The following is a 15,670-nucleotide window of genomic DNA, read 5'->3' as shown; positions in this document are numbered from 1 at the left end:
CTAGGATCCTAGAGTGATCACACCAGTTGTTAGCATAGTGGTAGTGGTAGTGGTATGGCATGTGCCATGTGGCCTGGGTGAGGAGGCAAGTAATGTTATGTGCACAGGTTGTCTCCACTTAATGTTCCTCAGTTATGACTAAACATCCGAACTTTGTATCTGGAGATGAAAGCAACAACAGTAAAGCTTTTACATTGGAATTCCTTTTCCACAGTGTCAAACTAGTAATTGAGGCCAGACTTCCTACTGAATTTAAATAGAAAAAATGGAGGATGGGGTGGAAATCTACTCAAAGGTATTGTGACACTAAAGAAGTAGGGAAGAATTTCTCCTAGACTTTGGAGACAATGGAAGTCCGGAGACTTGTACCCTATGCTTGGAACTTCTTTTCTCTTAGAGGCATTAAAATTACAGAAAAGGTAGCTAGAAAACTAAAAACATGTTCTGCATTTCTGATGTGTATTGAAGCCAAGGATATAATAGTTAAGTTCTTCTCAAGTGGGGGTTTAGTAAACTCTTTGCACAAAAAGTTGGAACTCCAAAGAGTTATGACCAGGAATAAGGTGAAAAAGGAGCCAACTGGCTCTCTCAAGGACTGTAACCTAGTTCCAAATTACTTTTATCTTTGAATTTGTATTAGACATTTCCAGATTGCTAGAGATCCCAAATTCCCTCAAATGCAAACTTTTTCTGGGGAAAGTTAACACTGTCCAAGCCTCAAATTATATCAACTGTTCTAAAAACATGGGGGCTGATGCACAATAGAAAATAATTGGGACTCTGAGAAGATAAAACTTCATGAACAATCAGTTAAAATAGTTAAAACAATTTCATAAGGGTACAAGAAATTGGGATCACCAAACAGTGATTTTAAAATTCATGCTTGCTCCTTTCAAAAAGAAAAAAAGACAAGATTTAACATCATAGATGGGGGCTAAAAACTTTTAAATGAAGTATTGTATATTGAAAAATGATCAAATAGAAAAGCTAGAACTAGGAAATACAGTAGTTGTATTTACAAACTTAATAGATTTTATACTAAGCACAATTCAAGACAATTTGTGATCTGCATGGTAGGACAGAAATTATGCAGAGCAAATAATGGATCATAATAAGTACAATGAAAAGGAAGATGAGAAATGAAGAGAATGCATTGAGAAAGTATAATAGACATGGGGTATCCAAGAAGCAAAGGATTATGAATCAGGCAGAAACAATATTTGAAGAAACAGTGGCTGGGAATTTTCCAAAATTGACAAAGAACTATAAGCCTAGGTTTAATCCCTAAAGATACCAAAAAAAAAAGAAATTCATGCTAAAGCTCATCTTATTCCAATAGAACTGATGGTGGTGGTGGTGGTGGTAGTGGTGGTGGTGATGATGATGATGTAAATATTAAAGCAGAGGACAAAAGGCAGATTACTTTCAGGGAACAACAATTATATTGATTTATTACTTTTTTCCACCAGAACTATTATTTTTTAATACACAGAATGTAAGATGGGATTTTGTCAAATAAAAATACAAAAATGCAAATGAGCTCCTAAGCCAGGAAAAGCCACTGGGAGTTCCAGCTTCAGAAGGACCAAAGCAGAGGCCTGATTGGATTTATTAGTTTCCAAAGAAATTATGAAATGCATTAAACACACATACACACTATATATATACACACACACACACACACACATTCTCTCTTTCTCTCATATATATATGAACCTGCTGGTTCACTTCCCAAATGCCCAGAACATTCAGGACTGTGGCAGAACAAAGCCAGGAGCACAGAAGTTCACTCAGGTCTCTCATGTGAGTCTCACATGAGCCATTATCTGTGGCATCCCAGGATGCATTAGCAGGGAGCTGGATCAGAAGCAGAATAGCTGGAATTTGAACTTGAACCAGAACTCTAATGTGGGATGTAGGCACCACAAGCTGTGGCTTAACATAAAATACCATAATGCCCACCCCAGATAATTTACATCCAATGAAAATTAACCAGAGTAAAGAGGAAACAATGACATTTGGTTTTCAATCAAAGACTGATAGAATGATCTTCAACAGATCTACAATAAATAGATCCCTTAGGTAGAAAAATAAAATCATTTTGTTTGGGTAGTCAAATATCAAGGACAATGAGAAAGGCAAATATATGGGTGTAGCTAAATGTTGCCTACATAAAATCATTTTGATCACATGTTGTGGACTTTTTAAATTGTTGAGAGGTGATTTTTCATGGGCTTAATAATTTTGCACATTTTGTCAGCAGAAGCACAAACAGTTTTGTTTCAGAATATTTTTAATGTGTGTTTGTGTAGTGAGGAGGTCTGGAAGATGGAGATAGTTTCCCTCTAAAGAAGAGACAGATGTTATATTATCAAGTAAAATAAAGGTAATGATTCCCTCTAGGACAAAGTCCAGGAACATTTGTGTGTTCAGGGTTTCTCAGTTCTGAGGTTAACCCATTTTGTGATCTGTGCTACCTGGGCCACTCCCTTTCACTTTAGGGTTAAAGATGAATTGATGTGAACATAAAGTTTATGCTTCTTTCTGTACTGTGAGAATAATGTTTCTGTTTCAGGAATGTTGCATTTCTGCTTACATCCCTGAAACTATGGCACTAACGTGTTAGTTTGCAAGTAGAGAAAATCTCAGATCTTTCATATGTTTTTTAAAAATTTTATTAATATGAGAGGGAGAGTTACAGACAGGGAGATACAGAGAGAAAGGTCTTCCATTCACTGGTTAACTCCCCAAATGGCTGCAATGGCTGGTGTTGAGCTGATCCAAAGCCAGGAGCTAGGAACTTCATCCAGATTTCCCATGTGGGTGCAAGGGCCCAAGCACTTGGGCTATCTTCTACTGCCTGCCTCGGCCAGAAGCAAAGAAATTGGATTGGAACAGGAACAGCTGGGACGTGAACTGGCACGCATATTGGATGCTGGCACCACAGAAGCTTAGCCTTCTAAGCCACAGTGCCAGCCCCATACTTCTTGACAAATATTTAATGTAGCAATAGTATGTAAGCGTGTATATTAAATTCAAGTAAAGTTTAGTAAAGAAATGAAAGTTGGCTTAACTTTTGAAATTCAACCAATGTAATTAATCACATTTGCAGAAGAAGGGAAAAATGATATAACCAGCTCAAAAGATGTAGAAATATCGTTTAGTAATTTCAACATCCATCCATATTTTAAATGCAACTTTTAGCAAATTAGAAATAGATAGGACCTTCTATATTTTGAAAAAGATAAACACCCAATAAAACATCAGTTGTATTTATATATCAGCAACAATTAGTTTTAAAATACACAGTTTATGATGATATAATAAGATGGTGCAGTAGTTAAGATGTTGTTTGGGACTTCTGCATCCTCTATCAGGTGTTCCAGATCTGCTCTTGATTCCAGCTTCCTGCTAATGCACATACGTGGAGGCAAATGGTGATGGCTTTAGTAGTTGGGTCCCTTTCACCCTTGTGGGAGACTTAAATTGAGTTCCTGGCCCCCAGGTTCAGCCTCATGCATGCCTGGCTGTTGCAAATATTTGGAGAATAAAACCAGAGATGGAGGATATTTGTCTCTGTCTCTCTGCCTGTCAAATAAAATAAAAAATAATTTTTAAAATATAAAATGCCCAGAAACAAGTAAGATGTGGATTACCCTATAAGGAGAGATGTTTTTATAGATATAAGTTAATAGATATACCATGTTCATGAAGTGGGAGACTTGATAATATAAAAATGTCATTTCCAACAAAATGACCTATAGATTTCATGAAATCCTAGACAAATTCTCAAAACAGCTTGTGTGTGTATGTGTGTATTCATATGTATGCATGTAGTTTATCAAATTATGTGTAGTCAAAGGCCACTATCAATTCTCTATTCTGTCCCAGGCCTGTACAAGGACTACAATAAGAAACTCATGAACAACATATTTGTTCAATGGAAAAAATTGTTTCTTTGTGTGATTTCATGTGTGATTTATAAGGATGAGATGGAATTTAATATATTGAATAATAATTAAGAGATTTAAAACATTGCTATTTCTAAACTTAGTTTGCCAGAATTATGGAAATAACTTTTGGACATTTAGTGTAAAATTTCAAAATACTTCATTTTCAGTTCTTCAAGAAAACACAATTTTCTTCTAAACAATAATTCAGAGTACAATAGTTAAATGCTGCTATGTTTATAATACATTTATATTAATCATATGGTGTCCAGCTGGTCACAAACTGGCTGGTAGTTCTCTCTAGGAATGTTAAAAATAACATTTCAGAAGAGGGTGTTTGGCACTGTGGTTAAGAGTTCACTTGAGATGCCTTCATAGCATATCAGAGTACCTGAATTCCAGTCCCAGCTCCATTTCCAACTCCAGCTTCCTGCTAAAGACCTGGAGGCAACTGGTGATGGTCCAAGTACTTGGTTCCTTGCTGCCCAAATGGGAGACTTGTATAGAGGTACAGGTTTCAGGCTTTGGCATGGTCCAGCCCTGGCTGTTGGGGGCATTTGGAGAATGACCCAGTAGCTGGAAGATCTTTTTTGTTTGTCTCTGTGTCTGTTTGTCTTTGTCTGACTTTCAAATAAATAAATATGTTTAAAAAATAAAATTTCATAAGAACTTTACTTCTCAACTTCTCAATGAAAATAATAATTTATTTTCAAATTAGACTACCCTTTGGGAGATTTACTCATTAGACATTTGTAATTAAAATAAATATTCAGTTTTTTCTTTGATATATAAAGTTATCACTGATAATTAACACTAAAGAAGACAGTACCTTAGCATCTGTCTTGTTTATAAACTAGATTTATATCTAAACACCTAATGTCCAATTTTGTTAATTACACCCCAACAAGCTGCCTTAAATAGTCAAACAAAAGTTTTTCACAGGTCCAATTTTGTGTGCCTTACTGTGGTTTTTAAAGTGTACTGTATTGGGGCTGGCGTTGTGGCACAGTAGGTTAATCCTCCGCCTGCAGCACCGGCATCCCATATGGGTGCCAGTTCTAGTCCCAGCTGCTCAATTTCCAATCCAGCTCTTTGCTATGGCCTGGGAAAGCAGTGGAAGATGGCTCAAGTCCTTGGGCCCCTGGACCCACTGGGAGACCTGGAAGAAGCACCTAGCTCCTGGCTTCGGATTGATGCAGCTCCAGCTATTGCAGCCATCTGGGGAGTGAACCAATGGAGGGAAGACCTTTTTCTCTGTCTCTCCCTCTCACTGTCTGTAACTCTACTTCTCAAATAAATAAAATCTTTAAAAAAATAAAAAAATAAAGTGTACTGTATCAATGATATGTGAGAACTGGTGTGAACTAACTCATGGAGGATGATTTTCCACTTCCAAATTCAGTGATGTCATCTTGATAATATGAAATCAGCCATTGCAGGAATAGTTACACCTCAGAAATAGAAAAGCGCCACAAATTGGATCTTGGGCATTGAAGAGCCTTGCTAGCACAAGTGTGGAAAAGTGAAAGGAAACTTGGATTTGATTTGAGTTATAAGAAGGCTATGGGATTTGAAGATGGAGTTTTATGTGACTTGTTTGATCTAGAATTGGAAAATATTATTCAAAATTTAATATATTTAAAAAATATTTTACTTTTTTTTTGTAAAATCAACTAGCATTGGAGAGTTTGAGAACATCCTACTAAGAATTTTAAGCTATAGAAAGTGCTGAGGAATCCAGTCTGTTTTTCAAAGGGATAGGCAATATGATGAAAGGAGTATCTAACTTAAGTATCCAGGTATTTTGTTATAGTCTCGTCCAGGTTATCCTATTATGAAACAAGAACACCCTTTAGAGCTTCCGTGAAACTTAGGATCAAGAACCAAAAGATCTTCAAATGTAGATACAGGCAGTATACTCTAGGAGGATAATGCACACACATAGGCAGAGATCAGCTTATTATATTTTCTACTTTATAGAACCAACAAAGGCCAGTTTTTACTTTACATCAAAGAAACAGACAAGCTCCCAAGATACAGTTTCACCTCAGTTGAGTTCTACAATGGAATTTTACAAAGAAAAACTCATTATAGCTTGTCTTCAATATGTAATTTGAACATAGTATTACCCTATTATAAATATTTGTAAGAAATAAACACGATGTGTATTTAGATATGTAAGATCCCCATGGGATTTAGGTGAGAAGTGGGTCTGTTCTTGTAGTTACTATTTTTTTATGAGTCGATACTCCACACCCACATCCATGCTATTTTTCTTGCATGCACTTGTCACCATACATCACACTATATATGTTTTCTGACTGTTCTTATAGCATCTCTTTCCATCCACTGGAATGTGCACATCTCTGTCCTCAGGCCTTTTTTCTGTTTAATCACTCATTTATCCCCACTGCTGTGTCCTTTCCACCCACTGGAACGTGATAGACAAATGAATATTTGCTGAGTGAGTGAATATGAGCACTGATGGAGAAATTACAGGGCTCTGCTTTGAGCTTTCATAGCAACCATTCAAAATGAGAAACAAGGAAGATGCACAAATATAGCAAAAAAGGTCCAATTCACTAGTACTTAGTTTACTTAGAACTGTTGTTAGTTAATGTATTGAAAATGTGATTCAGATATCATGCCTCAGCTTTGTATGAATAATTAAGAAAGTATCTTGTTAGCATTTGAGCTAATAAAAAATGGTAACTTTCCACCCAGTTGGGGAAGCTGCCGTTAACCTGATTTCCAAGAGCTAATTCAGTCTTCCCTAAAAGTCCATCACAGAGGACACTTTTCGACAATGAAATGAAATAGTTTTCTTTGCCTTTTTTGGAGAATCATGTTCTTATTGAGTTTCTTTATAAATATTTAGAGAAATTCTTGAGAAATATACATTCTGATGTAGATATGCTTTTATTTTGAAAGATTTTCCACATGTACTTCTTACAGTTCTTATTTCAAAATGAACTCCCCCTCCCTCAAATCATTTCAGCTCTACAATAGTAAAGGGTTAAGGGAAAATTTATAATTAATTTGCATGTATGAGTTGGATAGAAAGAATGTAACCAAACCAGATAAACTCATATTGTTTGGTTTTCTTATATATAATACTGAAATCCTTTTGAAAAGTTTTAAATTGGGCCTTTATTGTATGGAACTGGTAGTAAACAAAGCTTTTATGATATAATATTTTAAAAATTATGTGCTATAGGATTTAAATCATTGAGTTATTAACAAAACAACTCCATCTGATAGACTAAGTTCCTTGGAGAGTAATGACTTTGTCATTCATGACATCTAACATGGGACTAAACCATAATGAATTCTTAATAAATTATTATGCAATGATAGGACTAAAGGGATCACATAAACAAGAATAGTGTCTGCAAATACTAGCTGATAGAATAAAAAAGGGAGAGAACGATCCAACATGGGAAGTGAGATACACAGCAGACCCATAGAATGGCAGATGTCCTAAATAGCACTCTGGCCTCATAATCAGCCCTTAAGGCATGCAGATCCGGCTGAAAAGCCCATGAGAGTATTTCAGGCATGGAAAGCCAAGACACTCTGGGGGAAAAAAAAAAAACCTAAATGAAAGATCTCCGCTAGTGAGATCCCAGTGGAAAGAACAGGTTATCAAAGAAGGAGGTACCTTTCTCTGAAGGGAGGAGAGAACTTTCACTTTGACCATGGCCTTGTCTAAATATGATCAGAGTCAGTGAACTCAGGGGGCTTCCATAGCCTTGGCAGCTCATGACAAGAGCCTAGGGTGATTACTGATGCCATAAACAAGAGTGTCAATTTGTTAAGTCAACAACAGGAGTCACTGTGCACTTACTCCTCATGTAGGATCTTTGTCCTTAGTGTGCTGTACATTGAGATTTAATGCTATAACTAGTACTCAAACAGTATTTTTCACTTTGTTTCTGTGTGGGAGCAAACTGTTGAAATCTTTACTTAATGTATGCTGAACTGATCTTCTGTATATAAAGATAATTGAAATGAATCTTGATGTGAATGGAAGGGGAGAGGGAGTGGGAAAGGGGAGGGTTGTGGGTGGGAGGGACATTATGGGGGAGAAGCCATTGTAATCCATATTCTGTACTTTGGAAATTTATATTCATTAAATAAATGTTAAAAAAAATAAATTATTATGTAATGAACATTGCATATCTGATTTTAAGACTAAGTAACCTTGCAAAAAGCTTTGAGTTGAGAGCTAAACTGGGTAGTTTGGTCCTTAATACCCATTGTTTTGTTTTGTTTTTCTGTTGGCTTATTTGACACATAATCAAAACATTACTAAAGAGTACCTATATATTTTCTCATATTTTATAACATCTCACAAAAGCTACAATTCAGAAAAATTACTTGGTCCAAATGATTGGACTGGTCTATCCATACCTGATTTTCCTATTCCAACCCTCCTGGGTTTTCTTCCTTTTGCTCTTTCTGTGGGTAAGAACGTCAACACTGAAGTCAGAAAAGTGAACAATTGAATCACTTAATAAGCAGTTCAGTTTCAAAAGAAACAAGTCAAATGTGCTCAGTAGTCATTTGGTGGGCCTAAATCTCTCAACTTCAATTCCAGATTCCTTTTTCTGTTTTTCTGTAGACCTGGAGGCAATGTGGGTAACTCCTGGATGTTTACTTCTGATATTCCTGTTACTATGATAGGCATTTTGATTTCATGGACATTTCCTGTATGTGAGGCTTATTTGCTAGCTGTTATGTTTGGTGTATGGACACTATCTCCATCCCAGGATCTTTAGTCATTTTTATTTTTTCACGGATAGAATCCTTTCTAGAAATTTATTTACAGTAATTTCTCCATTTCTCTTCTTCATTGATCTTGTTACTCTTTGTATGCTCTATGAGCCAACAAAGGAAATAGAAATGCACAAATAGTATTTACAATACAGGAGTCCATGTGACCTTTAAGAAAAGTCCAAGCTTAATTGGCTGAAAGGTTTTCTGTGGGCAAATAATTTTTCCGAGGTCAGGATAGTTCAAAGAACACAGCAAACTTTGTGGAGCATGCCAGTGCATTTTGTAAAAGTTGTTTGTGTGTGTGCATAAAGACCCAGAGCTTGGCTGGTCATTCTGGTCTCCAGATGGTCACAGGATGCAGCCAGTAATGACCATGGAACATTCTGAAATAGATTATTAGTGTAATCAACCAACATAGTTCACTTGTTTGCTTCTAACAGAAACCATCCAGAATTTTCACTTTGTTCTCTGTCACCCATACTACCAGCCCAGGATAAGTGACTCAGTTATTTTAATGACTTCCTAACTAGTTGCCTGCTTAACAATTTTGCTTCCTCAAAGTCTATTCACACTGAAGCTGAAAAGGTCCTTCTAAACCCTAACGTGGATTTTGTCACCCCTTGTCCTTAAAATTCTCTAAGCTTCCCTTTGTAGTTAGAATAGAACACAAATATCTTTACCACTGCCTACAATGATGTGCTTGATTGGGCCCCCACATAGCCTTCCCCAGGTGCTTCTTACTCTCTTTGACCCAGTGCCCACCACCCTGAGCTTCTTGTGCTCCCCGGAGAGCCCCCCGACTCCTTCAGAGGATTTCCCACATACTTAGCCCTCTCCCTGGAGCACACTCCTCCTCCTCCATGGTTTAGTGCTACACATACTGTCCTAGATATCTCTCTGAGGGAGTTAGCAGGTAGCCAGCAGTGGTGGGTTTTACCTGACCTGGCTGGAAACAATTCATGAAAGGGATGATCTATCATGCAGATAAGTTAAACATCCATAAGCAAGTAAGATTATACAGGAGTATAATCTCAACAAGAGGGACAGAATTGATGAAAATACGGATGGCAAGAAACCATTCGGTAAAAAGCAGTGTTGACAGTAGTGAAAGATAATGTAAATATACTGAGCAGGAGGTTCTGAGAGAGATGAGCTGAGGACCAGTTGAGACTGACTTGTCTGGGACCGCACCTGGATACACGGGGAAAGATGCGGGCTGGTTTCATGAATGGTGGGGAAGGGTGCATAGATCTAGGCACGCTCCTCACACTTTCCTAGGAAAGCATCGTTGAGGAACCAAATAGCGGCACCAGCACTTTCACTGGCACCAGTACGGAAGGCAAAGGGGTGGCCAGAGAAACCGTGTCTCGGGAAATACGAAGGGCGAGACTTTCCAGACGGAAGTGCTCTGCAGTGGGAATGCAGTCGATAACTTAGTGGAGAATGAAAAGGACCTTACAGGATTCGGCAGTTGGAAAGTCTTGGATAAGTTTTGCCGGGGGTGTGTGAGAAACAGATAAAAGGGATGTAGCTGGAGATTGAGGAGAAAGTGGGATATAAGGGGAGACAGCTGGAGGACAAAGACCATTTTTCTTGTGGAGCTGCAAGAAGAGAGGACAGAGGAATGGGGTGGTCAGCAAAGAAGTGAGTGTGAGGTTGAGGAAGAGGAGAATGTGTCTTTTTCATCTCAGTTTCTGTTATTTTTCCTTTTTTTTTTCTCTAACATTTTGTCTTTGCCTGTGTTATCCTGCTGAGCTAGTTTTCTGGGCACAAAGCACTGGATAAATACCTGCTGATTGAGTGACCCAAATCCCCAAACTGGATGCTCCAGTCACAGGGTCAAATCAGGAAAATGATCTTGCCAGTTCCATCCTGTCTTCAGGGTTCCTTCACACACTCCCCACCCCCAACCCCTTTCTTGGCTGAACAGTGCACCTGGGCAACTGCTTGCCGTAGTGCTCGTGGTGGCCCCGCTATTGCAATTTGGAGTGTGGGAGGGAGAATTTACTAAAGTATAGAATTCTCCAGCTTACACTTACTTTTTCTCCAGCTGCTAATCTTAGACTGTCAACCTAAAAGATCACAGGAACTTGTAATATATTTTAATTATAGCTCATCATCTGTAACAAAAATTTTTGGGACAGGGCCAGTGGGTTAAAGCTTTAACATAAGAAGGGAAATTGTTCAAGGTAACTATATTTGAACATCTATTTTTTTATAGCCCATTAAAAATAATTGTGTGGGTGTTTCTATTAGACATATTAAGCTGAGGTCTTTCTCTTACTATACATTTCTGGCAAAGCCTTGGCTCCCCTTGACTCTACAGTATTGTATTTTTAGCACATTGTTTGACTTACAATGTTATTGATTTCTCCTAGAAAGTTTTTATTCTGTTTAACATGCAATTTTAAAACCTTTACCTGCTATTTCATGTCCAGAGATTTTCTGGAACACATATGCTCTTTTAAAACGATGTCTGAAAGACCCAAATTTCCCAGAGGAGTGAGTTTACAAGATAACGTCACATATGAGATGAGACCCTTGTCCTCATGAGGTTTATCTTCCAGTTAGTGAAAATAATAAAAATAACTAAAATTATAATTAGGTAATACGATTTTCAGTTTGAGAATAAGCATTGTGAAGAAGAAACTGAATGAAAGGCCAGAGTGATGGGGCAAAGGTAGGGGATAGGAGTTACTCTTTATTTATATTTTATTTTTTTAAATATGTATTTATTTATTTGAAAGTTGGTGTTACACAGAGAGAGAAGGAGAGGCGGGTGGGGGTCTTCTATCTGTTGGTTCACTTCCCAATTGGTTGCAATGGCCAGAGCTGCACCGATCCGAAGCCAGGAGCCAGGAGCCTCTTCTGGGTCTCCCACATGGGTGCACGGGCCCAAGGACTTGGGCCATCTTCTACTGCTTTCCTACATCATAGTAGAGAGCTGGGTCAGAAATAGAGCAGCTGGGAGTTGAACTGGTGCCCCTATGAGATGCTGGCACTGCAGGTGGCAGCTTTACCCACTACGCCACAGCACTGGCCCCCAGAGTTACTCTTTTAGACAACAACATTAAAACTGATGTTTTAGAAAAGGATTTTATGCAGAGATGAGAATGAAGTGAAGGACTGAGACATGAGAAGGCCTGGGAAGTAGATCCAGCAGAGAGGAAAGCAAGGGCACCATCTTTGAGATAGGAATGAGTAGAGTATAATGTGTTTAAGGAAATCAAGAGAGCAGTGTGCCTGGTGCCAAGTGAGTGAGAGAAGTGATGTTCATGGCCAGGTTAGGATCATGTTGGGTCCTTTAGGTAGTAGTAAGAATCCTGTACTTCATTGTAAGTGTGAAAATGGAACATTATGTTAATTATCAAAGGCTGCTGTCACAAAATATCACAGACTGGGCTAAAAAAAAAAAAAACAGAAATCCATTTTTTCACAGTTCTGGGTACTGGAGGTTCAAGTTTAGGGTGGCAATATGGTTGGTTTCTGGTGGGGACTCTTCCTGTCTTGCAGACAGCCACATTCTTGTGATGTTCGAAAATGGCCTTTTCTCAGTGCACATGCAATGAAAGAGAGCAAGCTCTTTGATTGGACTGACAGTGCCTTCTTACAGGGATGCCAGTCCTATAGGATTAACACTCCCCTCATTTTATAACCTCATTTAGCCTTACTCATTTCCTTGGACGTCCAGTCTTCAGATATATCCACACTTAGATTAGAGTTGCTGCAAATGAATTTTGGGAGACACAAATATTAGTCCCTAACATTAGTGATATGACCGGACATATATTTTTAAGATTATTTTGGCTACCGTGTGCTGAATAGACCGCCTGGGACAAAGACTGAAGCAAAGACAACTCATGATGAATTTAAGGTAATGACCCAGGTGAGAGATGACAAAGGCTCTAACAGTGGTGAAAATAGGGATGATATGTGGATCTGGGTCAAATTTTGAAAGCAAGGCTGCAAGGATTTGCTAAATGTGGTTGGAGTTGGGTCTGAGCCACAGAATGCATGGTGGTGTCATAAACTAAGAGGGAGGACTGGGAAGGAGTGAGGTCTGGTGGAAACATCAAGAGTTGCATGTTGGAAACCGGCATTGTGTCACTGGGGATAAAGCCACTACTTGCAATGTCAGCATCCTACATGGGCACGGGTTCGTGTCCTAGCTGCTCCTCTTCCAATCCAACTCCCTGGTGATGAGCCTGGGAAAAACAGCAGAAGATGGCCCAAGTGTTTGTGCCCCTGCCATCCATGTGGGAGACCCAGATAAAGCCCATGGTTCCTGGATTCAGCCTGTCCCAGCCCTGGCTGTTGCAATCATTTGGGGATTGAACCAGCAGATGGAAGATCTCTGTGTCTCTTCCTCTTTCTCTATAACTCTAACTTTCAAAGAAATAAATGAATCTTTTTTTAAAAAAGTTGTAATGGAGATATTAAGATTTATATGCCTACTAGATTGTCATGTGATCAATTGGGATAAGTGGTTGGGGGAATATTCAATTTGTGGAAGGTTGATTCACAAAAACTTTCATGAAAGCATGTATTTCAGAAAGGATGTACTTTAGAAAGTTTACTTATTCCTTAGCTAGAGGTACCTGGAATTAACTCTAGTTGAATTAGGCAGTTCAGTAGCACATTGAGTTGCCCACAGAATCATTGTGAGAGCTGAAGAACCAGAATTTGGTCTAAGTAATCAAGGAAATTTCACCCAGAACATCCCAAACCAGAATTGAGTCTGACAATAAAATTGCCAAGTGCATTTTGGGGATGATATTGTCCCCAGCATCACTTCAACTATAAACATTTCAGCTTCCATCTTGTCTGGAATGGAGCCAGCCTTCTGGTAACCTGTTAATTATATTGAATTCTTTCCTTAATGGGCAGTGCAATTATTTGAGAATAGGTGATTGTTTTAGTTCTGGTTCTCTAGGTAGAACAAATAAGAGAGAGAGACAAAGGGATGGATGGATGGATGGATATAATGGATTTGTTAGAATCGCTTGAGTATGAAGGCTAAGACATCCCACAATAAGCCTTCTGCAAGCTGGAGAATGGGGGACACTGGCAGCATGGCTCAGTCTAAGTCCAAAGGCTTACAACCATGGATACTGATGGTGTGGCACTTCATCCAAGGCTGAAGGCCTGAGAACTAGGGGGCTATGAGCGCAAATCCCAGAGCTCAAAAGATGAACAGTCTTCAGTTCTGACGTCCAAGGACAGGAGGAGGGTGACAGAGCTCCAGAGGAGAGCCTTGTTCCCATTTCCTCCACCATTCTGTTTCTTCCAGGCCCCTGGATGATTGGACAATGCTCACTACCATTGAGGGGGGATCTTCCCCACTCACCACCAGTTCAAATACCAATTTTCTCTTTAAGCACCCTCACAGATACATATGGGGAAGCTCCATTTTCTAATCAAATGCCAAGCCATCTGGGTTTCTGTTTCAACAGAAGGGATAAATTTATAACTACTGAAGTATTGAGAATAATCAGTGCTTTACCGGCTCTCTGGGCATCCATTAAGATAGTCAGGTTGTGGCCCCAAATCATTCATCACAGTGATTAGATGATTCTGTATTTGGTTTTGCGTTTTCTGCTTGTCATATTTTCTTCAGCATCACCACTCACAGAGATGCCAAATATATTCTCCATCAAGAAGTACTGCATTATGGAGAAAGCTTACTTTATGGTGATAGAAGTAAGAAAATGGACTAGTGTTCCTGGAATTTAACCATGTATCCAGTTGCAGACTGTCTGATGGAGTTTTAAAAATGGCACACCAAATATTTTGTTACGATGTCTTCCAGGGAACAATACTTGGTGACTGGGTCTATAAGATGCTGTGGTCTGAATCGGTGACAAGTTTGTGGAACTGATCCTTCTTCCATCCAATTACATTCATCTGGCAGAACTGGAGTGACACCTCTTTTGAGTTTATGAGATGGCTCACTCACAAAAACTTTGCATCATACTTTGGTCCCTTTGATCTCTGCTGATTAAGGGATCTTAGTAGTCAAGTGAAGGCTGCTTCCACAAGTCAAAATTGGGTTCATTGAATTGGAAGCTGATATTGCCACTCCTCCATTTCCTATTCTGAAACTCAGGAATGAATAGTCAAAAGGAGGATTGTGCAGTAACAGGGATGTTTGATCCTAGCTACAGTGGGAAAGCAGAACTGCACACAAAGGAGTCAAGAAGGGTGATCTTCTATGGAGCCTCTTAATACTGCATTCCAGCATCGGAAGTTAAAGGAAATTCACAGCAATGCAATACAGAAAGGATAGTCAAAGAGGCAGTTTTCTTAGCATGAAAGTCTGGGTACATCCTTGGCTGAGGACAAAGCAAACTTGAGGTTGATAGCAGAAGTGGAAAGTCATTGATCCAAATACAGCACCAAGGGGAATTGTAGAAATGACTGTAGCATCTACCCACATTTTCTTTAATGCCTATATTTATATATTTTAACAGGTTTTCCTAAATTTTCTCCCCATGTCTCTTGTTATTTAGACAGTGTGCTTGAGTAGCAGATAACTTTACATATTAGTCTATAGAATATTGAAGCAAGACCATGGCACAATTCCAGAAGAATTGGACATCTTCCAGGAAGCCTGAATCTCAATTTGTATAAAGCTTGAGCGTGTTCCCTTTATATGGGGAAGAAGAGTTACTTTAGGCTAAGCAGGAAGCATTTTATTTCTGGAACTTTAAGTATGGGGAAAAGTTCTGTAAATTGATACTCGGCTGCTGAAGGTTTGGCTTATTGTGGACATTGGTGATTCATTTTGACTACACTGCAACCAAGCCCCTTTCTATATTTGGGAAATTCTCCACTTAGGAGTCTTGGTGTGGGGTAAAGAGAGTTTAATACTGTGGAGGCTGAGTTTGTTAGACATTTAGCAGGTTCCCTTGAAGATACAACATTCTCCTGAGACAGGTTCA

The 15,670-nt window shown here is 38.8% G+C and overlaps 1 long non-coding RNA gene across 14 annotated transcripts in view; it reads left to right on the top strand.

Annotated features, from left to right (window-relative positions):
* The window catches only part of LOC103349546 (uncharacterized), a 97,076-nt gene that overhangs the window by 47,935 nt on the left and 33,471 nt on the right, over positions 1-15,670 (top strand). For 3 of the 14 annotated variants that reach the window (XR_016220495.1, XR_016220494.1, XR_016220490.1), the window contains one exon: positions 5,039-5,277. The exons of the other annotated variants lie outside the window; for them this stretch is intronic. This is a non-coding gene — a long non-coding RNA (uncharacterized LOC103349546). Of the gene's footprint in view, positions 1-5,038; positions 5,278-15,670 lie in introns of those variants that run through there. 14 annotated transcript variants of the gene reach the window in all.

Source organism: Oryctolagus cuniculus, chromosome 14, assembly GCF_051225735.1.
Source record: "Oryctolagus cuniculus isolate XC-2025 breed Fujian yellow rabbit chromosome 14, ASM5122573v1, whole genome shotgun sequence".
Classification (NCBI taxonomy): Eukaryota; Metazoa; Chordata; class Mammalia; order Lagomorpha; family Leporidae; genus Oryctolagus; species Oryctolagus cuniculus.
This window is presented reverse-complemented; position numbering and strand designations above follow the sequence as displayed.